At 40.6% G+C, this 25,430-nt stretch overlaps 1 pseudogene; it reads right to left on the bottom strand.

The window, feature by feature from the left end:
* Positions 1-968: 968 nt before the first annotated feature.
* LOC112908681 (nucleophosmin-like) overlaps positions 969-25,430 on the bottom strand; it is a 47,540-nt pseudogene continuing 23,078 nt past the window's right edge.

The following is a 25,430-nucleotide window of genomic DNA, read 5'->3' as shown; positions in this document are numbered from 1 at the left end:
AAATGGGTTTTGCTGGGTTTTTTTGAATGACCAATTTGATAAATGAAAAATTATGCATATTTACATTTTTCATTTTTTTCATTATGGACATTATATTTTTAAGAAATAGTTGGGTTTCTGTGTTTGTAAATTGCCTGATTATGTTCTCTATTCTTTTTTCTTTTTAAAAAAATATTTATTTATTTTAGAGAGAAAGATCACAAGTAGAAGGGAAGGGCAGAGGGGGAGAGAGAGAAAGAGAGAGAGAATCTCAAGCAGATTCTTTGCTGAGTATGAAGCCTGACTTGGGGCTCAATCCCACAACCCTGAGATCATGACCTGAGCCAAAACCAAGAGTTGGATGTGCCCCTGAACCATCATTTTTTTCAGTTGAGGTGCTCATCTTTTTCTCATTGATTTTTAAACTTTCTTTAAAAAACTAAGTTTAGGGATCCCTGGGTGGCGCAGCGGTTTGGCGCCTGCCTTTGGCCCAGGGCGCGATCCTGGAGACCCGGGATCGAGTCCCACGTCGGGCTCCCGGTGCATGGAGCCTGCTTCTCCCTCTGCCTGTGTCTGTGTCTCTGGCTCTGTCTCTCCTTCTATCTCTCAAGAATAAATAAATAAAATCTTTAAAAAAAAAATAAAATGTAGAAAGGTATAAAGAATTAAATTTAAAAAAAAAAAAAAACTAAGTTTATTTCACACATATATTTTTATAGTCTCTCCACCATTTCCATTTGTCTGACCACGATGACAAATGTTCTGTCAAAGCATTCCACATGTATTTAAAACCAAGCAAAAGGTGGAGTTCTGCCTTTGAAAACTAAGCAGGCATTTGGGACAACACGTTGGCATTGCAACCTGGACCACATTTATCAGACACAGTAAAGAAGGTTCTCACTCTACATTATAAAAAGGACAACCAGAGATCACCTATTACAGAAATAAAATGAGATGGAAAATTTTAATAAGCTGTTTAAGCTGTTTACTTAAAGAGATTTCCTCCACTGCCAGAGATCTTGAATATCTTCTGGGTCAGTCATCCAAAAACCGTGCTTCATATAATTGACGAGCTTGGCTTTCTCTTTGGAAAGAGAATCGCCTTTTTCTATACTTTCTTCCATTTTTGCTTTAATGTCTTCTACAGAATTAGGACCATTTGATGTTTTAGGAGTTTTTCTCTCTCTTTTTTTAAAATGAGGATTCTTGATCTTTTGATCTTGGTGTTCATGATTTTGAATCTTTCATTCTGGTTTTATTTTTGTGCATTTTTGGCTGGAGTATCTCATGTCAATTTCTTTACTGGAGCATTTTCTCCTCTCCTGCTCTTCCTCCTCTTCCTCTTTTTCATCTTTCTTCTTCAGCAGCAAGTTTGATTTTCTTGCATGGATCCTTGCCTCCACTTCCAAGGGCTGCTTGCTCTCCAGATATACTTAGGAATTTCATTTCTCCTCTTCATCATCTGATTCTACGTCTTCCTCCAGCATTATATGCTGTCCATTAGTATGTATGGGCTCCCAACTACCCTTCACCCACAAGCCACAGGTGTTGTTATTTCAAAGCCCAAAGGAATTCATGGCCTGTATAGACATTTTCAAAGTTCCTAATGTTATTGGACTGCCCTCCTAATTCCTTGTCTCTGCTCCAGTGATGCACAGCTCATCTTTTGCACCAGCCCTTAACCTATTCTTAGAGATAACTGGTACTCATTTTATTAGATATCTGCCTTAAAATAAAAATCTGTGTCCATCTTAATTTACAACAAAAAAGATAGTTCTGGGGCCTCAGGGGGCCCATGTCCATCCCCATCAAATCATCAGTGGGGTGGTTCAGAAGAGATAAGCGACTGCTGAGCAAGAGAACTGTTGTGCATGACAGTCATACCAGGGTTCTTCTTACTGACTTTTAATTACTTTATGTACATTAAGCATACTTTGTCTGTTTTCTGTGTTAACGTTTTCATTGGTTATTGGATTTCAGTTTTCTTTCAATTTTATTGATGTACTGTTATTGTAGTGACTTTGGTGGCAGTTCCTGTTTGTGTGTGTGTGTGTGTGTGTGTGTGTGTGTGTGTTCCTTTTATTTGTTTGCTTCTCTGAAGCAGTCACCTCTGTTACTGTTAGGATTTCTGTCATTGGTATCATACTTCGAAATGCCACCCTGATCATTAGGTCATATAATGCTTGTCCATATTTCTTTTAGTCCATTATCACTTAATCTTAAATCTGCAATTTATTTTATTTTATTTTAAATCTGTGGTTTGTTTTGAAGAAAGGTCTAATTTCAGGATACAACTTCAAAATATTCCATTCTCATTTTGGTTTGTAAAGCAGCCAGTAGGATGGTTATTGACTATGACTTACTTTTCTATAGTGAATGCGTTTGCATGCATTGTGTCTATGTTGCTAAATATCGTTATACCTGTAACCGAGCCCAAGCTCATTCCACTGGTCACATGACAGGCCAGAAAGTTGAGGGGCAAGAAGTTGGGGTAGGAAAGTGACTTTTTTGGGAAGTCAGAAAACTGAGATGATGGGCTTTTGTCTTAAAGAACCATCATTCCTCAGCATGAACTTTGAGCTTCTTTTGTTAGGAAGAGGGGGAGGTGGGAAGGAGTTGGAATCAAGAGGTGACAGATATGTGTAGGCATTCTAGTGCTCATAATGGTCTGAGGAAGGTTATTGAAACTTTTCTGTCCTTTATCAGTTGATCTTTGAGTACAGGAATATTGTCTTGCCATTCCTGTAAATCTTAAACATAGCATTGCTGTTTCTGTATATGCTTACTTATCTCTTCAGGTGAGGTGGGTTTTTTTTTTTTTTAATTTTTTTTTTAAATTTATTTATGATAGTCAGAGAGAGAGAGAGGCAGAGACACAGGCAGAGGGAGAAGCAGGCTCCATGCACCGGGAGCCCGATGTGGGATTCAATCCCGGGTCTCCAGGATCGTGCCCTGGGCCAAAGGCAGGCACCAAACCGCTGTGCCACCCAGGGATCCCGAGGTGGGTTTTGAGTAAAGAGTGGTTTTTGCAAATCTTAGCTTTAAGCAAAGTTCCTTCAATGATTAACATGCCTACAGGCAGGGCTAAGCAGAACTTTCCTAGCTATGGGTCAGAGCAGTAGGGCAGTAGAAGCAATATGCAGTCAGACATGCTAAATTTCTCCCTGTTACATCCATACCTGGGCCTAAGCCTCACTGTGAGCATCACCATAAAAGTCAGGATGTGGCCTTGACCATACTGGCCTGGAAGAAGTAAGAAGGCCATCAGTGTAATGCTTGCTGGCACATTCAAATTTCTATATTGGGCTTCTCAGAGACTCAAAATTATGGTCATGTTGAGACCTCTGAGAATAATATGTGTATTTCAGTCATTGGTCAGAGTGTCCATAGTTTATGAGAAGCTCCTGAGAGGGATGAAGAAGAGGAAGGAGGAGACCGGTGGTTTAGTCTCCATTCCCAGAGCTCCCAGCTGGGCAGATTGCAGAGTCCTAGACACCTGTGCACACAAATAGCATTTCTCCCGTGTTGCCCGACTCTGAATGCCACCAGCTGCAGAACAGATTGTTTCCTACTTTTAGACTCAAACTTTCTCTTTCCTTTTTTCTTTCTTTTGCAGAGCTTCCAACATGAGAACACATTCCAGTTGTAGACTCAGAGGACTCTTCCTAGATCACACAAACATATGCAGCTATACCAGATTTGCAAATAGACAAAAGGGGGCACATCTTGTTGTTCCTGGTTTTGATGTTCCTAAGTTAATGTCTCATAAAGAAAAAATTCTGGTTGTCAGTAGACTGGGGTATTTGGCAGGTAGGTGACCCAGGTGAGGGGAAATGAGTGGGCAAAGAGAGGTACAAGGAATTCTACCCATTTAGGAAGTGCTTCCACTCATGTTTTTTATTTGTGTTTTAAATTATGGGAGTGACTCACAGGCACTTAGTGAAAGTAACTGATTAAATTAACCTTATCAGTAATGAGGTTGCCTGGCCTCTATGCTAGCAGACAGCTCGGTAGCTGGTTGGTATTTAATTAGCTGCCTGGTGACTGGTGAAAACAATGTGGGTTGAGTTCCACTTAAACAAGTATATAGTACATCAATCTTGCTATATTATATCTAGACATTATTAAAATTAAGAAATGAAAAAAAAATTAAGAAATGACATAATGAATTATTTGTTTTCCTTATTCACACAAAGCAGATGCTCAGGACTCACTTTAGTTAGATATAGTAAATTGGGATTGGATGTGTTGTGTGAAGTGAATACTCTGCCTGTTATAGGATAAATGTTGTAGCAATTGTCCTGCTCTGGCTGTATTGGAAACAATAAATTATATTCTTAATACAATTTGCTGTTCTTCAAATGCCTAGTTGAAATTCGAAGGTTATAAAATCAGATACTGGAGTAGTAGGATGCAAAGTGCTATGGACTGAATTGTGTCTCCCCAAAATGCATAAAGGGAAGTCCTAACCCCCAGTGTGATTGTAATTATCTCTTAAGAGATAATTAGGATTAAATGAGGTCTTAAGATTGTGTCCTAATCTGGTAGGTTTGGGAGCCTTATAACAAGAGGGAGGAAAGGTCTTTCTCTCCCTACATGCATGAACAACAGAGACAAGGCCTTCTGAGAAGGTGGCTGAGTGCAAACCTTAAGGAGCGAGCCCTCACAAGACACCAACCCTGCTGGCTTCTTGATCTGGGAATTCTAGCCTCCAGAACTGTAGACATTTATATTGCTTATGCCTCTCAGTCTATGATTTTTTTAATGGCAGTCCAAGCAGACTGAGACAGAAAGAAAGGAGATGAGGTGTGAAATTTGGCTATGAAGGGAACCTGCAGAAGCTAGAGATCAAAAGCAGTGAGCATTTCTTTGGAAGTGACCCTTTACAACCATAGCTTGGTGGACCTAGCATGCTCCACTGGAGAAGGGACTTATTTGGAAACATGAGACTGGGTTTACCTCTCAGCATTTCTCCTAGCTCGCTATGTGACTGTTCTGGGGCTCAGCTTCCTCACCTGCATGAAGAGGTGATTGGGTTAGTTCTTCTTGATATCCACTCTAGCACTTTGAAAAGTCCAAGTGGTGTTGTACTTTAATTATTGGAGTGTTCAGTAGACCTCAGATGCTCTGGAGTTCTCTCATGAGTGGATTATGGGCTCCTTTTCCAAGAGAGTGATGCTAGCCAGCAAGAAGATATTGTTTGATCTCTCAACCTCAAACTCAAAGTTAATTTTGGGATGGGACATGGCAAGATTAGGACAGATCCTCCCACTTCCACACCTCTGAATTAGGAGTCTTCTTAATGAATACAAATGATCAAATAGTGAGATTTCTGGGCATCAACACCTGTGACTTGTGGCAATTGGGTAATCAAAACACAACTCTGTTTCTCCATGGTCCCTTCATAGTTTTTTCACTGGGGCTCTCCAATAATTAATATTGGTACTGTCCTTTCCTCAGGGTGGGAAGTTGAACACTTTGCAAAAGATAGCTAATTCCAATAAAATTTCTCGACAAACTGCAAACATTTGAATACATCACACATATGCCTGTGCATGTGCATGTGTCCCTGTGTTCACACACACATGCATGCCCCCCTTACTGTAGGGTCAGAGCCCTATACAGATTCATTTTTTTTTTTTATCACCTTGTGGGAAAATGTGGGTAGTTTCAACACTATCCATGAGTTAGTTACCTGGTTGTTGATGAGGATTTGGGTCTGTCTCCACATGGGATGTCACGTGACAAGTGTAGGGGCTGCATCTTTCTCTGGGATTGGGATCCTCAATCACGGATTTGCACACAAGATGCCCTGATCCCCTGCTCAAAGAAAGCCACTAATATATCTCTCTCATAGCCACAATCAGCTTTGTGTGAAAACTTCTGGAGACTGTATCATAAACAGCTAGTGCCTGTGAGTAGAAATTGCAATTTACTTCTCAGGGTGTGGGCTTAGTCTAAAGCCTTCTTGTTCCACAAGATACCACTGAATAAATAGGGTCAGGGAAGAACAGTTCTACAAGGAGCTTGAGGGAATGTCCTATGAAAGAGGGAGGGAGCCAATACAGAGAGTATGGAGTTTTGGAAAAGCTGGCCAGTGTTCAAGGTGTGGCCCTTTGAAGGATTATCTTCCTTCATCAGACGTGAATAAACGCATACTTCTATGGTGGTTAAATACAGTAAAGAGAAGTGCTAAAGAGAATCACAGTAAGCTGAATAAGGAATTTTTTATCTAAAAAATTTCAATATTCATAATTACTGTAATATATTTATAATCAACTTGATTTTAATTACAGACAAATAAAGTAATTTAACTTGAAAAAATGCAGTAAAGAGAGTTTGGGGAATGAGAAGTCCAATTAAATTAGCTAGTGAGGATATAAGCTTTACAAAACATAAATGGCTTTCACAAACATGGTATCATTGATTCTGGGCGCAATTCTGTGTTGGATTCCATCTTTATTTACCAGTTGGGTTCCACCAACTATTTGCCAATGAAACAAATGTGTATCAGAGAGAGTAAAGCCACATCACAAAGCTTGTTTGTGGCAGATTAGAGGCTTAAATCCATGGCTTCTGACCCATAAAATTTTGTTCCTACAAAGAATAGAATAAAATTGAGTTTGGTGGGTTTTGGGGGAGGTGAAGGGAGATATTACATGCCATGCCATTCATCCTGTTTTTCTCCACTCCTTTCTGACCATCGTAATAGGGTCACTACATAAAAGTCTTATCTAGATTCTAGGCACCTCCCAGGAATCTGTTTATTCTCTCATTCCCACAAAACAGCCCATCTCCACACTCCCTGCTTCTTTTGGTTGTGTTACACAATTAGATGTGAAGTGGGGACATATATATCTTGGTGATCCAATGGCCTAGAGAACCATTAAAGAAGAAGAGCACTTCCTGTTTGAGGAAAAGCTTGAACTTTTCAAAACTGAGACCCTCCAGACCAAGATAATTTTTCTCCTTTTCTGTCAATTTTTTCCCTCTTTTCAATTTTCCCATTTACCCTTTTTAAAGTCATCTGGTAAGGGGTGTTCTGAACTAGGAGGTCAAGTTCCCATGCAGCCTCTTAGTGGTTTGAGGACCACATCCCATGTTTAGGGATACTTCAGATGGACAGTTATTTGGGGTAAAGGAGAAAGGCCTCTCCCAGAGCTTCCCTCTCCAATTGGAACATATTTGCAACACAACCTGTGAATCTAGATTAGATCCTTGTCAGGGCCACCATTATCATAGCATGGCCTCAGCTGTCCAGAGCATGTACCCAGTCCATACCACTATCTAACCTAGTCCACCCGTGCATCAGATGACATGGTGCCTGACACAAGAGACGATTAGTGAGATGGCAAAATTTGGTGATTCATCAGATATTTACAGTCCTATAAAGCCCTGTGTTTTTTTGGTATTATATTAATAATATTTTTAGTTACATTTTTATTTAGATAATATAATGTTAATCAGTTATTTAGGGGATGATTTTTTTTGTTCTTTTAAAAATTTTTTTAAAGATTTTATTTATTCATGACAGAGAGAGAGAGAGAGAGAGAGAGAGAGAGAGGCAGAGACACAGGCAGAGGGAGAAGCTGTCTCCACGCAGGGAGCCCGATGCGGGACTTGATCTCGGGTCCCCAGGATCACACCCTGGGCCGAAGGTGGCCCCAAACCGCTGGGCCATCAGGGCTGCCCAACATGTTCTTTTTTTTTATAAATTTATTTTTTATTGGTGTTCAATTTGCCAACATACAGCATAACACCCAGTGCTCATCCCGTCAAGTGCCCCCCTCAGTGCCCATCACCCAGTCACTCCCAACCCCCACCCACCTCCCCTTTCACGACCCCTAGTTCATTTCCCAGAGTTAGGAGTCTCTCATGTTCTGTCTCCCCTTCTGATATTTCCCACTCATTTTTTCTCCTTTCCCCTTTATTCCCTTTCACTATTTTTTATATTCCCCAAATGAATGAGACCATATAATGTTTGTCCTTCTCTGATTGACTTATTTCACTCAGCATAATGCCCTCCAGTTCCATCCACGTTGAAGCAAATGGTGGGTATTTGTCATTTCTAATGGCTGAGTAATAATCCATGTATACATGAACCACATCTTCTTTATCCATTCATCTTTCGATGGACACCGAGGCTCCTTCCACAGTTGGGCTATTGTGGACATTGCTGCTATAAACATCGGGATGCAGGTGTCCTGGTGTTTTATTGCATCTGTATCTTTGGGGTAAATCCCCAGCAGTGCAATTGGTGGGTCGTAGGGCAGATCTATTTTTAACTCTTTGAGGAACCTCCACACACAGTTTTCCAGAGTGGCTGCACCAGTTCACATTCCCACCAACAGTGCAGGAGGGTTCTATTTAGGGGATGATTTACTGACTGGGCTATATGGCTTTCTTCCATTCAATCCTTGTTCAGTAAGTTTTTATTGAGCATCTACTATGTGCTAGGAATCATGTTAGGCAGGGAGAATGCCTAAAGATAAAATGGAAAATCAGACAGAGATCCTGTTCTCAAGGATTAACCATCAAGTAACTAATCCCAGTAGGATGCATAATTACAACTAGAGAATCTGCAAAAGGGAAGGTGGTCTGTGGCAGCGTTAAACAAAGGATCTTTAACTCTTGCACTGGGTCAGGGAAGAGTTCTCTGAGATTGAGAAGCCAGGACTGTGTTCTGAATGGAGAATTTTCCAGAAGTCAAATAGTAAAAGGTAGAAACAAAAAAGAATTTTCCAACCAGTGGAAAAAAGTCTGTGCAAAGACTTTGTGGAGGCAGGGAGTAGGGCATTTTCTTAGAAATAATGGTTAGGAAGCTGAAACTCAGAGGAAGGCTGGCAGAAGCTGGGGCTGGAGATAATCTCCAAAGGGCCTTTTAGGCCATGTTAAGTATTTATATCTTGATCACAGGATGTATGGCAAGCCACTGAAGGCTTTTAAGCAAGAGTGTGTATCTGTGAGTGTGTGTGTGTGTGTGTGTGTGTGTGTGTGTGAGAGAGAGAGAGAGAGAGAGAGAGAGAGAATGTGTACAAATGATTATATTTGTATTTTGAAAATGAAATGATACAGTGAGACCTTCACATGGCCAGGAAGATAAGCAGGGAGGCTGTCACAGTCACTCTGGGGAGGGACAGTGGTATCTCGAACTAGCAGTTAAGATGGTGACGAGGGGTGAGACATTCAGATAGTGATGGATTGGATATGGGTCTGAAGGAGGGAACAGTGTCAAGGATAATGCCTAGATTTTTGTCCTATAGGCTCTGTAGGAGGGCCATGTCACATTACTGTGATAAGGACGCTGGAAGAAGGGCCAGGTGAGGGGGTTTCATGAGGTCAGTCTCTATCTTTATATTGATGATCAGCTGCATAGAACAGAAAGCCCTCCTGAATTGGTTAAAACGGCTAGGGCTGTATCTTAGTCACAAGACAGAGGTCCAAGGCTATGCAACCTAAGCTTTGCGAGGCAGCTCAGCAATTCAGGGATGGTAAGGATCTTTTCAACTTTCTGGTCTACCTACCTTGGCAGGTAGTCTTTTACCTTTTGGTTACTTCTTTATGGTTCAAGATGGCTGCTGTGACCTTGCCCTTGTACCTGCATACCAAGTAGAAAATTACATGGAGGGCCACAAGGTGAAGGGGCTTATCCTAGCAAAGATTTTCCTTTTTATTTAGCAAGCAATCTTTACCTAGGAATTTGGCCTACATCATACTAGCCTGAATTAAGTTTTGTGGCCACCCTTAGCTAAATGGAAATTTGAAAATACAGTATTAGGCTTTCTGGCCTCTATAGGTAGACAAAGGCTAAGGAATGGGGGGCATGGGATAGTTTTTAGGACTAGCATATGTCTCCCGCATCCAAGTAGAGATTTCAAGGAGAGAGTTAGATATACTGACCCAGATCTATTCTTTCTTCTCCTCTTCTTCCTCCTGAGGGGAAAAGGTGACTTGATGACAGTTTCAAAATATGGTAATTAAGGCATATATTCCATTCCCCCCCCCCCCCATCTCCTCAAAACAAAAGGAAAGCAGGAAAATTTTGGCCAAGAAATGTCATCAGCCAAAAGGATGATTTCTTAATATTAACTACTAGGTTATTGTAGGTAGATAACTAAAGGGCCTTTAAAATAAGGACTCCAAAAGTCTTTGTAATCATGCTTGAAAATGGCAGGGAATGGGCTTCCTGACCTTGCATAAGCCAGCCAGCTTCTCTGATGGTACAGGAATCTGTAACATTAGCTCTTAATAATATGGTCACTCTGGACCACATCATAAACTTTAATGTGCCAATTATAAGGATGGTAATAACCTTCTTGCTTCATGGAGCAAATTGCATTTTCCCCCATCCATCCTTTCCCTGAGAGGAGATGATGAGGGCCAGGGTAGCACTATTACATAAGGGATTGTCATTGAGGGGTGACAATTGAATGGAGACTGAAGGAAGGAAGAGGGTGCCACGAGGAACTCAGGCAGAGGCAGAAGCAGGCCTATGGCTCCAAGTTTTGGTAAGCAGTTTGACACTGCGTGTAAGAGGAGTATCCCAGGAGAGAAATGGAATATTAACACTAGACTCTTTCATTGTAAAATGTTGAGTGAACAGTAAATACGGGATTTTCTCTTTCTCATTCCACTGCCACATTGGAGTCTTCTTGCCTGCAAACCATTCCTCTTCATTAAGCTGGCTCCTAGAATTGCATCTGTATCAATCAGGGTGAATTGGGTGTAGGTAACAGAGATCTTAGCTAACATTTATTCTTACATAAATGAAGTCTGGAGGTAGGTGGCTCTGAGGTTGGGTTAGCAACTCAATAACATTTCTCTCATGGGTTTAAGATGACTGCAGTTACTCCAAGCATAACCCTGTGGCACTCCAAACAGGAAGGAAGGTGAAGGCAAAAAAGGAGAGAGAGAGAGAGATTGAGAGAGAGAGAGAGAGAGAGAGAAGAAAACTTTTACTTTTCCAGATCTCTGTTTATAGGAGGAAAAAGAGTTCCTCAGCACATTCCTGCTTATGTTTCATGAGCTGGCATTCAGTCAACTGTCCTCCCCTAAAGATTATCAGCAAATAGGAATGGGATGGTCATGTTTGACCTACACTGACCTTGGCTCATCCTCATGGGTCAAGGAAGGGGCTTAGTTTCTCTGAGCTTGTTTGGCCCAACCAAATTGGTTTCTGTTGACGATGGAGGGAGGAACCACTACTGTCAGATAGGTGACTGGCAGTGTTTGTCCCATGAGCATTTCTATGAATCCTCTCACATTTAATCATAGAAGAGATGCCTATTTTCCTCTTTTTATGCTATCACTGATGTGTTTCCTGAACACATCTAAAAGATGGACTCACTTTGTCCTAATTTAGGTTCACTTCAGAAGCTCACCTCAGGCAAACATTCAAGTACAAAGAATCTCTTCAGGAGCTGCAGGAAGCATTGGCAGGGACATGGAAATTGATATAGGGATGGGAAGGCAGTAAATAAAGAGTAAATTAGTAAACTAGTTATCAAGGTGAACAACTGGAGCTTAATTCTGTAAGGGAAACTCTAGGAAATAGTAGAAAACACAAGCTTCAGAATTATTCCACTTGAGAGATGAGGGAACTGAGGTATTGATCCTCCAACTGCCATTAGTCACTGGTTGAGGATAGTTTCTAAGATGTGCGAATTCCCTGGCATTCTTGACCAGCACACATGAGCTGAGTGGTCTTCTGTGGCTCTAGAAAAACTCTTCGAGTCTAGAGAATTCAGGTAATTGTTAGTGGAGGGCATCCAAAACATAAAGAGAAGGTAGGGTCTAAGGGACATAGAAGAGTCACTGATAGCATTTGCCACATACCCTCCTCAGTGTGCAGTAATCCCTTCCTTAATAGGCACTAAAATGCTTTGGTGTAATGCTTCTAACTTAGACCTATAACTTTATCAGTGTTCACCAGAAATTGTATGCTCTTCAAAGTAAGGATGGACCAGATTTACAAAATTTTAGACACAGCATCTTGCACTGTACTGTATATAAGTAACTTCTCCCTCACATGTATTTTGACAGTGTCATATTGAGAATATGAATGATCATCCATGCCACAACATTTGGGACAATAGTTATTGTCATCATGACTAGTTTATATGTTGGTACAAATTTCTCTAGTTGAGCAAATAGTTCAAATGGTGAAGTCCTTAAGGAGCACAGCTTGTGTAACTCAGAGTGGACCAAAGACATGGAGGAAGTGGAGATTTGGTGGATGTCTATTAATTTGATTAGAGTAGTCAGCCCAGTGAAAAAATTCAGTACTCCAAATTATAGAACCATAATCACATTTAAGGCCTAGAGATTTCCTTCTGTCTCCTTTGAATCCAAACGAAAAGAAGCATAATGATTTTTAAAGTCTTTATATGGAGCATAAGCTGTTTTTATAAATGTGGAATAATTCATTGAGGATATAAGTTATGTTGAAGAGGCATCCTGAGAAAACCTTGCTTTTGATGTAATCTAGTCAAATGGATGATTTTCTTCCTCCTGCTCCCTGTTACCTCCCCTCGTTCATTTTTGCCAAAGTGAGTTTCCATATGTTTCATCTAAATGACTCACATTCAGAGAAATCATTCAAATTATCTGTGGGCACAGATACTTTTCTTTCATTTGTGGCTTAAAGGTGGGTGGTTATAAGGAGTAGAAACGATGGTGGGCTCTTCTCCAAACCCCAAATCCTTTGGCTTGCTCTCATTCTCTGAGCTCCCTGCATCTCCAACTTTATTCTATACCAGAGGGAAATAGCCATCATAAATTGCAAAGATTATTCAATTTCAGTCCAATTTAAGTGCCCTTAAAGGGAGCCTTACACTCATGACTTCTCAGGGGATAGGCAATGCATCTTGCCATGGATAAAGTGCTGGCTGAGAGGTTTTAAATCACATTTGTAGCTTGGGAGACTAATACTGGAGGCAGTCCTTTCCTAAAAAGTAATGGCATCTATGTTACTGACTGTACAGAGCACACAGGGATTGGGGGAGACCAGAGATAACTTGTTTAAAGGATGATGGAACCATTCAAAGGATGTCTTTCAAGGGACATAAACACCTTACCCCCATTAATAAAGACTGTCATTGCATTTCACACTTCTAGCCTGAGGGATGCAGCTGTCCTCTGAGTCTACCTATGCCACCTTATACTGGTTAACCTGATATATACATAAATCTGAATTCACATGAGGCCATGCATTTGACTATGCTTGTAAAAGAGATCCTCTTTGTTAACTGAGTGTAATGCTGTATTTGATTTTCACCCTTCTAATCAAAGGTCAAACTTTTTTTTAAATTTTTATTTATTTATGATAGTCACAGAGAGAGAGGGAGGGAGGCAGAGAGAGAGAGAGAGGGAGGCAGAGACACAGGCAGAGGGAGAAGCAGGCTCCATGCACTGGGAGCCCGACATGGGATTCGATCCCGGGTCTCCAGGATCGCGCCCTGGGCCAAAGGCAGGCGCCAAACCGCTGCGCCACGCAGGGATCCCCAAAGGTCAAACTATGAGTGAACATTTACAGAGTACTCCTCTCTGAATGGCCTAGATATGGAAGGTTTATTCTTGCCTCCCTCCTCCCCATATTTTGTTGACATTTTCAAATGAATGGGTACACTGTCAAATGTTTTTGGATCTCACTGCTATTTGGGCTCAATAATCTCTAAGGTCTTCTGGAAAAGACTCCATTCAATTCCACATACTCTGTTGAGCACTGACTTTGTGCCTGATGCTGGAATAATAAGTTGGCCAGCCTGTGTGGAATTCTGCATGCCTGCTAGGCTCTCATATAGACCACCCACAGCTTCTTCCCACTGATATTTGGCTCTGTCCCAGGAAAGAGAGAGAAGAGACAGGGAAGGAAGGGAGAGAGAGAAGGAGGAAGGAAGGAAACAAGGGAGGAAGGAAGGGAGGGAAGGAGAGGAGGGGGCAGAGGAAAGGAGGAAGGGGGAAAAGAAGGAAGGAAGAGATAAAGGAAAGAATCAGGGCTCTAAAAATTTCAGATCATTCCAAGCAGAAATCACATCTGTGATAGGAATGCAGTTGAAGTAGAGACAAACCTCCTGTCTTTCCCTAATGCATCTATGAACATCACTCTGTTGGACATCATCCACACTGTGGGCTGTGTGATACATCCAGACTCTTCAACTTCAGCTTTTTAAATGTTTCTAAAATTGGTGAATCTGAAGTCCTTCTATGCAGATGAGGTGGCTCATGTCCAACTGTGGCTGTTCCTTTCTGCTTCAACAGCCACATTGGCTTGGGTGGAAATCTGCGTCTCCCTCTCCCTTCCTTCTCGTTCATTTCCCTAGCTGCTGGGCAGGATTCCTACAGCAACCACCCAGCTAGCCTTGTGAAGTTGTTTTACTTCATGGGCCCCGGTGTATAGAAGCTGACTGTGAGCTGCATGAACATCAGAGCTGGGAAGCAAGTCGGGGTCATTGTGTTTTCCCTAGATGGTCATTATTATTTTTAATGCATTCATTATTTAAACCCTACCTACTTCTAAAGTATCTTTGAGATGACTTACAATAAAAGAAAGAAACCATGGATAAAAAAATGAAAACTTATATAATATATGAAATGATAAACGTAGGCTAATAATAGCTATTATTATTACAGCACTAATTTTAGTAGTGGGTTCCTAGGCAGTTGAAATTTTAAAATGTAGTGAAGGACTGAACTTTAATTATCTGATGAGAAAAGGATACATACTAATTCACCAGGAGGTGAGTTTTCTCCTTAAAGCACTGACTCTTAATTGAAATTTATTGCATGGATCCTTGTAGACAGGCAAGGAGTAACTAACAGATGCTTTCCTTTCTCTTTTTTTATTGAGTGTTCTGTAGGAACACTTATATGGTAGATAGTTTTTAAGTTGTAGAAATATCCTTAATGTGTCTCTTTCTCCTTGAGTGACAAAAGGTGATTAGTTCATACAGGAAGATGAGGATACTTTTTAGCTTTTCAGTTTTTCTTCATCCAAGTTACATCTTATTCATGCCAGAAACATGGACATGAGCTCTCTGGCAGGAAGCATGACCATTGGTTTGCTTTGTCTTGTGCCATGGTGATTTACATCCTACATGCTTTCCCTGCAAGGGGATCTTGCCTTAGTTACATAGTTACTTGGTTATATGGTACAGTCTTCTTTAGGAATTCTTTCATTTTTTTTCCGCAAAGGAAGTTTATCTTTCTTCTTTCCCCCTTTTTGTTTTTTTTTTCTCCCCAGCTTTTTAGATCTATAGTTGCCATATAACACTGTGTAAATTTCGGGTGTATGACATACTTATTTGATGCACTTATGCATTGAGGAATGATTACTACAGTAAGGTTAGTTAACATCTCCATCATCTCCTACAATTTCCTTTTGTATTTTTGTTTTTGTTTTTTGTTTTGTTTTGTTTTGGTGGTAGTGAAAATATATAAGATTCACTCTCTCAGCAACTTTCAAGTATATAATACAGTATTGTTAACTACAGTTACTATACTGCACTTGTTTATAACTGGAAGTTTACTGTGGAAGTTTACCTTTGACTGACATCTCCCCATTTCTCCCACTCCCCAGCCTTTGGTAACCACCCACTCTATTCTCTGTTTCTGTCATGTTCAGAGTTTTTAGACACCACATGTAAGGTGAAGTCATACAGTATTTGTCTTTCTCTGTCTGACTTACTTCACTCAGCGTAATGCCCTCAAATCTATCCATGTTGTTGCACATGTCAAGATTTCTTTTTTTTCTAGGGCCAAATGATATTTTGAGTATGTATACGACTTTTTCTTTATCCATTCATCTGTTGATGGACACTTTGGTTGTTTCTATGTCTCGGCCATTGTGAATAATACTTCCATGAACATGCAAATGTAGGTATATCTTTGAGGCAGTGGTTTTAATTAGAGATTCTTGAAATTGCCTCTTTTGGCTTACCCCCAGAGGTCTTTGGAATAAGAATCAGTGATCCCTTTAGTGCTTATGTCTGTCCCTAAAAGTCTTTGATTATTGTCAGGGAAAACTGCAAGGCTGCTTAAGATCTTTTGCATTCTGATAAGAGCATGGCATTCTGTTACCTGAGAGATCATTTCTGTTGCCTGCTAATGCGGAGCACCGGTGCTCCAGTATCTTGGGAAAAGAGAACCAAGCTTGTGGACAGACCCTCAGAATTAGGTATCATTTCATTTCAGCAGTGACTGCCACAACTAATTTTGGCAATTTTGGGGATTTGACAAAAAATATTCTTCATCATGAATATTTAGAGTATTTAATTTCTCAAATTCTGCCTAGCACAGTGACATCACAAATGAGTCATACTGTATGTCCCAACTTCAAAGGCTGACAAATAGTTTGATGAAAGCAGCAAATTGAGTCTGGCTTAGAGCCATTTATGCAGCAGACATAGGACCCAGATGTCAAATGTCAAATATCATTTAAGAACAGAAGAGCACTAAAGCAACAGAACATTTTACCTGGAGAGGTAATACTGGCCCAGTCAGCAGGGAACACAAGACAGAAATGATGTCAGGTGAAAACACATGAAAAACATTTAATAACTCTCAGAACATATGGAAATTAATGATATTCAGAGCTTGCAGAATAGCAAGATTTTTTTCAGCTTAAAATAATCTTCCTGCTGATGCGCAGTTACTGGAAGTTTCCCAAAATGCCACATAGAAAATTAGATTCAAGCAGAAAAAGCAAACCCCCGAGAAACAGAGAACAGGGTAGAAGAAAAGTAGAAGTATTTGTGACAAATTGAAGAGACAGTGATGGCGAAAGAGCAGCAAGTTGGAGTTCTGGTTCATGCCCTGGTTTTCTCCTTAAACATTCTGATTGGTCTTAGACAATATTCTTGTCCTTAATTTCTTTATTTGTGAGGGGGGATTTTATTTGCTTATGTTTTAAGATACTTTACATCTTTAAAAAACTGCTAGTTTAGACCCAGCAGCCAGAATGACTTCAGAAGAATCTGCACTGAGGTGGTTAGAGTTCCACACCAGACCACCTAAGTGTTAGGAGATCCAACAAGAATTCACAGCAGAAGAGGCACTGCTCAGCTTTCAGCTACACTGCATCTCACTGTCACAACATCTTACTGTCGCAACAACAGAGCGTCTTGTGGGGGAAGAGATGGGTGAAGAAAATGACCAGCTAATCCACTGGAAACCTGTATTTAACCACATTACCCACTCATTCTCACCTATTCTGCTTGAATTAGGGGTTAGATTGAGTAAAAGGGTTTAGTGCAACCCCAGATCCCAGGAGCAAGATTTCTCCAATAGCAGAGTTCTCCAGCTTATTAAAAAAAAAAAAAAAAAAAAAAAAAAAAGACCTCGAGGTTGGGTGAATGCACTCAACAGTGACATATCTGATTCCCTTACACTCATTTACTATAATTGAATCAGAGCTTCAAAATCCTTGAACTCTTGTCTTCCATTTAACTCCAAGACCTATTGGCAAGCAGGATGCCTTCTAGAGAAAGGACAAAACCAGAAAGCTTTTAGCTGACTCTGGATTCCAGAGTGACAGATCTTCTTCAAAGAGCTCTGAGACCTGCAAAAATCACAGGAGTGTTGGGAGGTTATCAGTAGATTTTGAATTATTAATAAATGTTTAACAATTAAAGAAAGGCATATTGATAGGCTATCAAGGCAATTGATTATTTAGTTGTACAAAGTAAAAAGTGGAAAACAAGATGAAGTACAATGGGTATGAATCAGAGGCTCCAAAGACATGCATGAAATAAATGCCTGTCATGAAACTTGACTTACCTGAAATCAAATCACATCCAACTCAAGCGCCCATTCCACTGGGCTAGTGCAAAATTCAGTCTCAGGTGTTATTAGCATTCTTTCCCACCCTCTTCCAGAACCATGCAAAGTCCTTATGGAGAAAGGGTAGGTCTTACACGAAACTAGTGCTCTAGATGTCTCTCTGATGCATGGAGTCCATGCCCACACAAGCGTGTCTAGCTTCCAGGGCTTGTGCTAAGTCTGAGGTATGCTGGGGGTAGGAAAAACTTCACCTAAGGCTTGGATTTCTGAGGTACTCCTCCTCTCAATTGCCTTTCAGGGCACTCAAGGAAGCCAGCTGTGGATGGAAACCCAGTGTCCCTCCACCACTTTGACCAACTCAGGGCCACCTCATTTCTTCTTTGCTGCCTTTCTTTTCTGCAAGAGCATTAACTTCTTTCCAGTTGCCTTTGGAATGCCTGTGACCATCCCTTCTGAGCTTCCTACCTCAATTCATCAATGACTCAGGCTTTCATAAAGGAATGAAAGATAAGCTGTCTTCCAGAAGCTGCTGCTGCTTCTGCTTCTTCTGCTTCTTCTTCTTCTTCTTCTTCTTCTTCTTCTTCTTCTTCTTCCTCTTCTTCTTCTTCTTTCTTCTTTCTTTTCTTCTTCTCATTCTTCTTCTTCTTCTTCTTTACTTCTTCTTCTTTTCTTCTTCTTCTTCTTCTTTACTTCTTCTTCTTTTCTTCTTCTTCTTCTTCTTCTTCTTCTTCTTCTTCTTCTTCTTCTTCTTCTTCTTCTTCTTCTTCTTCTTCTCCTTCTCCTCCTCCTCCTCCTCCTCCTCCTTTTCTTCTTCTTCTTTCTTCTTCCTTCTTCTTCTTCTTCTTCTTCTTCTTCTTCTTCTTCTTCTTCCTTCTTCTTCCTTCTTCTTCCTTCTTCTTTCTTCTTCTTTCTTCTTTTTTTCCTGCCCATCTATACAAATTCCTCTCAATTCTGGAAGCACAAAAGCCTAGCTACTACATGGAAAGGAGGCCGGAGACAGATGTGAATGAAAAGATCCTGTCCCCCAAGTAAATTGTTGGGTTCTAACTGTAGCCCAGACGTCCAGGGCTCTTTCCTAATTAAGTCGCATAAAGCTGGCTGGGTAGGTGAGATTTCCCCAGTCTTTTCAAGGTCTGAGTATGGGATCCCATGTACAGGGCAGTGCTTTTGCCTTTTGGAGTGAAAAGGCAGCTCTGTGTAACAGAAGCAGATGTATTAATAGGGTTTTAGGAAAACTAGTTACTAATTATGTACAAGATTGTGGTTTCAACTCTCCTTGATAAGGAGGAATCTTCATAACATAGTTTTTAAGTCAGGACTAGCTAATGCAGAATGTTGGGAGGTGACCAATGGCTCCTTGGCTATGATGTGACCAAACGGCATGAGGAGAGGTGTCACATGCCCATGTCATTATGACAGCTGAGGTACCAGAAAAACTACTAAGCTCAGTCCCTAAGCTAAGAATGGCCTCTCTTTTCATCCTTCTAAATTTCCTCTGACTTGGAGGGTTTTGTTCTTTTCTTTTGAGCCTTTAGCAAAATAGCAATTCAATATTTTTTATGCTTATTTAAGGTTTGCCTTTTTTTCTAGCTCCATGAGTGCAATGCCCAGTATTCGATTTGTCCATCTCCATATCCTTGGCACTGAGCACAGAGCCCGGTGCATAGTAGGTGCTCAATAAATAGTTGGGTTGAATGAACGATCCTGGCAGAGTGCATTTTTATTCTGAAGGTGTCCCTAGCCATGTAGCCTAGAGAGCACCCTCTTTTTCCCTTTGCGTACCCAGAGCACTAATCATGTGTACCACGCAGTTGTCACAGCATAAGATGCTTGTATCACTCATTTACCCAGCACAGGGACTCTGCAAGTTTTCACTGGCAGTTCTTAATGGTTCTAGGGCATAGAGCTGATAACTCGTGCTCCTCTGATACTTTCTGGCAGTGGCCCTGAGCTTTGATCTTAGTGCAAACCTGATATTTAGTGTTTGTTGATAGTTGTTTTAAGAAATAAATGTTTGATACTCAGCCTTTTCTTGCAAATGGTACTGTTTACTAAATAAAAAATCCTTTTGCTGGAAATTAGTAGTACACTGTAAAGTAACATATGCATTTCCAGAAAAAATGCATTTCACAAAGCTGTACATTAAACATAATCAGATTTAAGGAGATATTAAGGTTAGGGGCAAGCCATTCAAAACCTCTGCAGACTCCAACCATAGCCCTTGTGAAAACAAGAATGGTTGTCTTGAGAGAGAACTTAGAAGGAATGAGGGTAGCTGGGGAGGGCCCAGTAAATATTAAAATGCACAAAACCAATAGAGGGCAGATGCTGGCTTGTGGGCATGGAGATGATGCAGACAGAATCACTGCACCTGTCACCAGCAGAGCGTGCTAAAGGCAGGGGGTGGGGTTGGGAAGCCCTTGCCATAGGCACTTCCTTTAATTTTTCTTAAAATTGAGCTAAAAGGGCTCAGCAGCCAAACTCAGCACTTTTTCCTTTGCTGCTGGAGGTTCTTTTCTGTCTCCCTCCCCTAGGTAAACTCACCATTGAGCCGACAGAATTTGCTCATTATACAGACACCGCCCCTCATTTAACAACTATGTGTGAGCTACTTGTCACATGTGTGGTAGCAGGAGAGATGGTACTTGTCTCTGGTCTCAATCTGCTTATCTTCCAATGTTCTAGAATGTAGTTTCACGGAATTTGTGGTTTAAATGTTGTACCTTACATCTTTTACTAAAAATAATGACTATGACAACAACCACCATTTTTTTTTCACACCTACAACCACTGCGGGAAGCCTTTTGTGGCTCAGAATGAGGTCTATCTTAGTGAATGTTCCACATGAGCTTGAGAAGAATGTGTGTTCTGCTGTTGTTGGGTGACATAGTCTAGGGACGTCCATTATGTCCCCTTGGCTAATGGTGTTGAGTTCAATTGTGTCCTTCCTGATCTTCTGCCTGCTGGATCTGTCCATTTCTGACAGGGTTGTTGAAGTCTTCAGCTACAATAGTGGATTCATCTGTTTCTCCTTGCAGTTCTATCAGTTTTTGTTTATGTATGTTTTTTTTGAATTTTATTTAAATTCAGTTTGTGTCTCATGTTTTTTGGCACTCTGTTGTTAGGCACACACACATTAAGGACTGTGATGTCTTCTTGAAAAATGGATCAATTTATTGCACAATGCCCCTCTTTATCTCTGATCATTTTCCTTGCTTTGAAGTCTGCTCTGTTTGAAATTAATGCAACCACTCCTTTATTTTGATCAGTGTTAGTATAGTATATCTTTATCCATCCTTTTACTGTTTTAAATCTGTAAGTATCTTTATATTAAGTGGGGTTCTTGTAGACAACAAATATTTGGGTCTTGTTTGTTGATCTACATTGACAATCTTTGTCTTTTAATTGGTGCATACAGAACAATGACATTCAGTATGATTATTGATACAGTCAGGCTAATATCTACCATATTTGTTACTTTTTAAAAATTTGTCTTCCACACTTATTCTGACTTTTGTAGTTTTAACTGAGCATTTTATGGTTCCATTTTCTCTCCTTTCTTAGCATATCAAATATACTTAAAAGAATCTGTTAAGTGGTTTCCTTAGAATATATTCCCTCATGATAATATATGTGAACAACTAATCTATGCCCACTTTCATTTTTTTAAAGATTTTATTAATTTATTCATGAGAGACACACAGAGAGAGGCAGAGACATAGGCAGAGGGAGAAGCAGGCTCCATGCAGGAAGCCCGATGTGGGATTCGATCCCAGGACCCCAGGATCACACCCTGAGCCAAAGGCAGATGCTCAACCACTGAGACACTCAGAAGTCCCATCTATGTCCACTTTCAAACAACACTGTACCACAAGTGTTTTGAATTTTTTTTTAAATTTTTATTTATTTATGATAGTCACAGAGAGAGAGAGAGAGAGGCAGAGACACAGGCAGAGGGAGAAGCAGGCTCCATGCACCGGGAGCCCGACGTGGGATTCGATCCCAGCTCTCCAGGATCGCGCCCTGGGCCAAAGGCAGGCGCCAAACCGCTGCGCCACCCAGGGATCCCACCACAAGTGTTTTGATATAAGCATATATGGTTGAATACATTGTTGCTGTTATTATTTTGTTTTGTTTTTTAAAGATTGTATTTATTTATTCATGAGAGGCACACAGAGAGAGGCAGAAACATAGACGGAGAAGCGGGCTCCATGCAGGAAGCCTGATAAGGGTCTCGATCCCAGGACCTGAGCCAAAGGCAGATGTTGAACCACTGAGCCACCCAGGTGTCCATGTTGCTGTTATTATTTTGAACAAACTGTTACCTGTTAGATCAATTAAGAGAAAGGAAAATAAGTTTTTATTTTACCTTCACTTATTCATTCTTTAGTGCTCTTCTTTCTTTTAGGTAGACTCTAGTTTCTGATGTATATTAGTTCCCTTTTCTCAAAAGAACCTCTTTTAACTTTTTTTTTTTTTTTTTAAGAGAGAGAGAGAGTAAGGGAGGAGGGGCAGAGAGAAAGGGAGGGAGAGATCTTAAGCAGGCTCCACATCTGGCATGGAGCCAAATGTGGGACTTGATGTCATAACTCTGAGATCATGACCCTGAAATCATGACCTGAGCCGAAATCAAGAGTCAGACACTTCACTGACTAAGCCACTTGGGCACCCCTCTTTTAACATTTCTTGAAAAGCAGGTCTAGCGACACCTGGGTGGCTCAGCTGTTGAGCATCTGCCTTTGGCTCAGGTCGTGATCCTGGGATCAAGTCCCACATCAGGCTTCCCACAGGGAGCCTGCTTCTCCCTCTGCCTATGTCTCTACCTCTCTCTGTGTGTCTCATGAATAAGTGAGTGAAATCTTTAAAAGAAAAAAAGAAAAAGGAAAAACAGGTCTACTGGCTACAGTTCTCTAAGTTTTTGTTTGTTTGAGGTCTTTGTTTCTCTTTCACTTTTGAAGAATAATTTCACAGGATACAGAATTTGAGGTTGGTGGTTTTTCCCTCTCAATGCTTAGTTTTTTTTTTATTTTTAAGATTTTATTTATTTATTCATGAGAGACACAGAGTACGAGGGAGAGACACAGGCAAGGCATAAGCAGGCTCCATGCAGGGAGCCCGACGTGAGACTCAATCCCAGGACCCTGGAATCATGACTTGAGCCAAAGACGACGCTAAACCACTGAGCCACCCAGGCATCTCCCTCTCAATACTTTAAATACTAGATTCTACACTTTTCTTGCTTGCATGGTTTCTGAGGAGAAGTCAGATGCAATTCTTATCCTCGTTGTTCCTGTATGCCTGATGTGCTTTTTTTTTTTTTTTTGCTTTGCTTTGGTTTCTTTCAGAATTTTTTTCTTTACATTTGTTTTTCTGTAGTTTGAATATAGTGTATCTAAGGGTAGTATTTTTGTTTTGTTTGGATTTATTTTTTGCATTTATCATACTTGATGTCTTTGAAGCTTCCTGGATCTGTGGTCTGATATCTGACGTTAATTTTGGGGAAATTCTCAGTTATTATTGCTTCAGATCTTTCTTTTATTCTTTCCTCTCTTTCTTCTCCATCTGGTATTTCCATTACATGTATTTTGCACCTTTTGTTGTCCCACATTTTTGGATATTTTGTTCTGCCCACACACATATGCCCCCCTACCCCTGCCCCAGGTTTTATTCTTTTCATTTTTTGGTTTTGGAGGATTCTATTGATATATCCGAAAGAACAGAGATTCTTTCCTCTGCTGCATCCAGTCTACTACTAAGTCCATCAAAAGAATTCTCCCTTTTGATTATAGTGTTTTAATCTCTAGCATTTCTTTTTGGCACTTTCTTAGGATTTCCATCTCTCTGCTTACATTGCCCATCTGTTCTTGCATGCTGTCCACTTTATCTATTAGAGTCTTTAGCATATTCATCAGAGTTGTTTTAAATTTGGTCAGATAATTCCAATTTCCTTGCCATGTCTGGTTCTGATGCTTGTTCTGTCTCTTCAAATTGTCATATCTTTTGATGTGCCTCCTAATCTTTTCTTGGTAGCTGGACATGATGTTCTGGGCAAAAGAAACGATCATCAGTAGGCGTTTAGTAATGTGGTGGTGAGATGTGGGCAAAGGGGAAGCATTCTATACTCCTATGATTAAGCTCTGTCTTTCAGTGAACTCATGTTTCTGGACCTTGAACTTCACAAGTGCCTCTGAGTTTTTTCTGCCCTTTAGGTGGCACAGGATGGATGAAGTGGGCTGCAGTTGACTGTGTCCCTTCCCCCAGGTATCTTAGGCTCTCACAAGACCCCAGCAGGTTAAGCTCTGGTTAAATAGTTTCTCTCACAGGGAAACCTTTCAAGAAGAACAGAGGACTCTGGCATATTTGAATATGATTCCTTTACTTCTCCTCCTATGAGAAGCACGAGGGAATTTTTCTCTGATACTTAGCATAAGAACCTGATAGAGCTCCAGTCAGTAATACTCATAAAAGTGACTGGATCCCCCTGGAGTTTCTATCTCTCCAGCTTCTCCACACCAATCCTATAGCAGCTCATCAGTTGCAGCTCTGGTGTTCCTGCCCAGCATGGGTTCCCCTGGAGATGTCAACCATGAGTTTCTGCTCTAGTAAGTTGTGACCGTCTGTATTCATCTGTCGGTCTCTCCAGTTTGGGGGGGACAGTGAGTGGCCCTGTGACATTACTTCTTTTGCAGATCTGAGAAGAGTTGTTGATTTTTTAGTTTCCTTAGTTTTTTACTTATTAGGATGGTGTGGCAACTTCCACACTTCTTGCATGCAGAGCCAGAAATCAGAACTGCCTGATAAGTATTCTACAGATTTTATCTGTTTAATGTTCAAAGCCACCCTCCATCAGAGATATGCTTTTGCTTTTGTTATGGATGAGTAAACTTCCCCTTGGAGCTCACCATGGTCTCATGGGGGCTCAGTGATGGCACCTGGGCATCAAGCCAGCCCACTGGTCCTCAAGCCAAGCTGGATAGTGAGGAAGGTCTGGAAAAGCTTTTCCCTGTTCTGGCCTCAGTGAGGTTACTCTAACTTTCAAAGAGAAGAGTGGCCGGCCATTTCTTTCTGTTCATCATCCATAGGTAACTGATGAGCACAAAATTTTGCTTAACAAGCTGTCAGTAAAAGTCTTTTTAGTTTGGCAAGGTGAATCATCTGCTTCCAAGTTGGTATTGCCTATCCTTGAAGTGTCTCCACCATTTATTTTATAGTCGGTTAATTCGGTTGAGAATTTTCAAGAAAGACTTCTTCCTTTATTTCTTCTGGAAATATTCTATCAGTCTTTTCCCCAGGTACTTCTGAGCTCACTAGGGGCTGAGAAAAATTAAACTTCTGGAAAGCAAAAGTTAATTACATTTCTCCTCTAATGCCAAAAATTTAATTGAAGATTTTAGGCAATGACTTAGGTTTTTTCTTTTCAGTTAACCTATAACATCTTTGGGAACATGGCTTGTTTTTAATTGGATTATCATGTGATGCCAACCATATCTAATACTTTAATGGGAAAACACTGTAGATTAATATGTTTAAGATTGTCAGCTCTTCTGGTATTTACTGAAAAGTGTATTGATAGAGTAAATGTATTCAGTCAATACCATCAACCAGAAGTATGAAATAGCAATTTGTAAAAATCTAATGGCATTATTATGTACAAATTCATCAAGTGTTGGAGG

This window comes from Vulpes vulpes, chromosome 1 (assembly GCF_048418805.1).
Source record: "Vulpes vulpes isolate BD-2025 chromosome 1, VulVul3, whole genome shotgun sequence".
NCBI lineage: Eukaryota > Metazoa > Chordata > Mammalia > Carnivora > Canidae > Vulpes > Vulpes vulpes.
The sequence above is the reverse complement of the archived record's forward strand: the minus strand, read 5'-3'. Positions and strand labels throughout refer to the sequence as shown.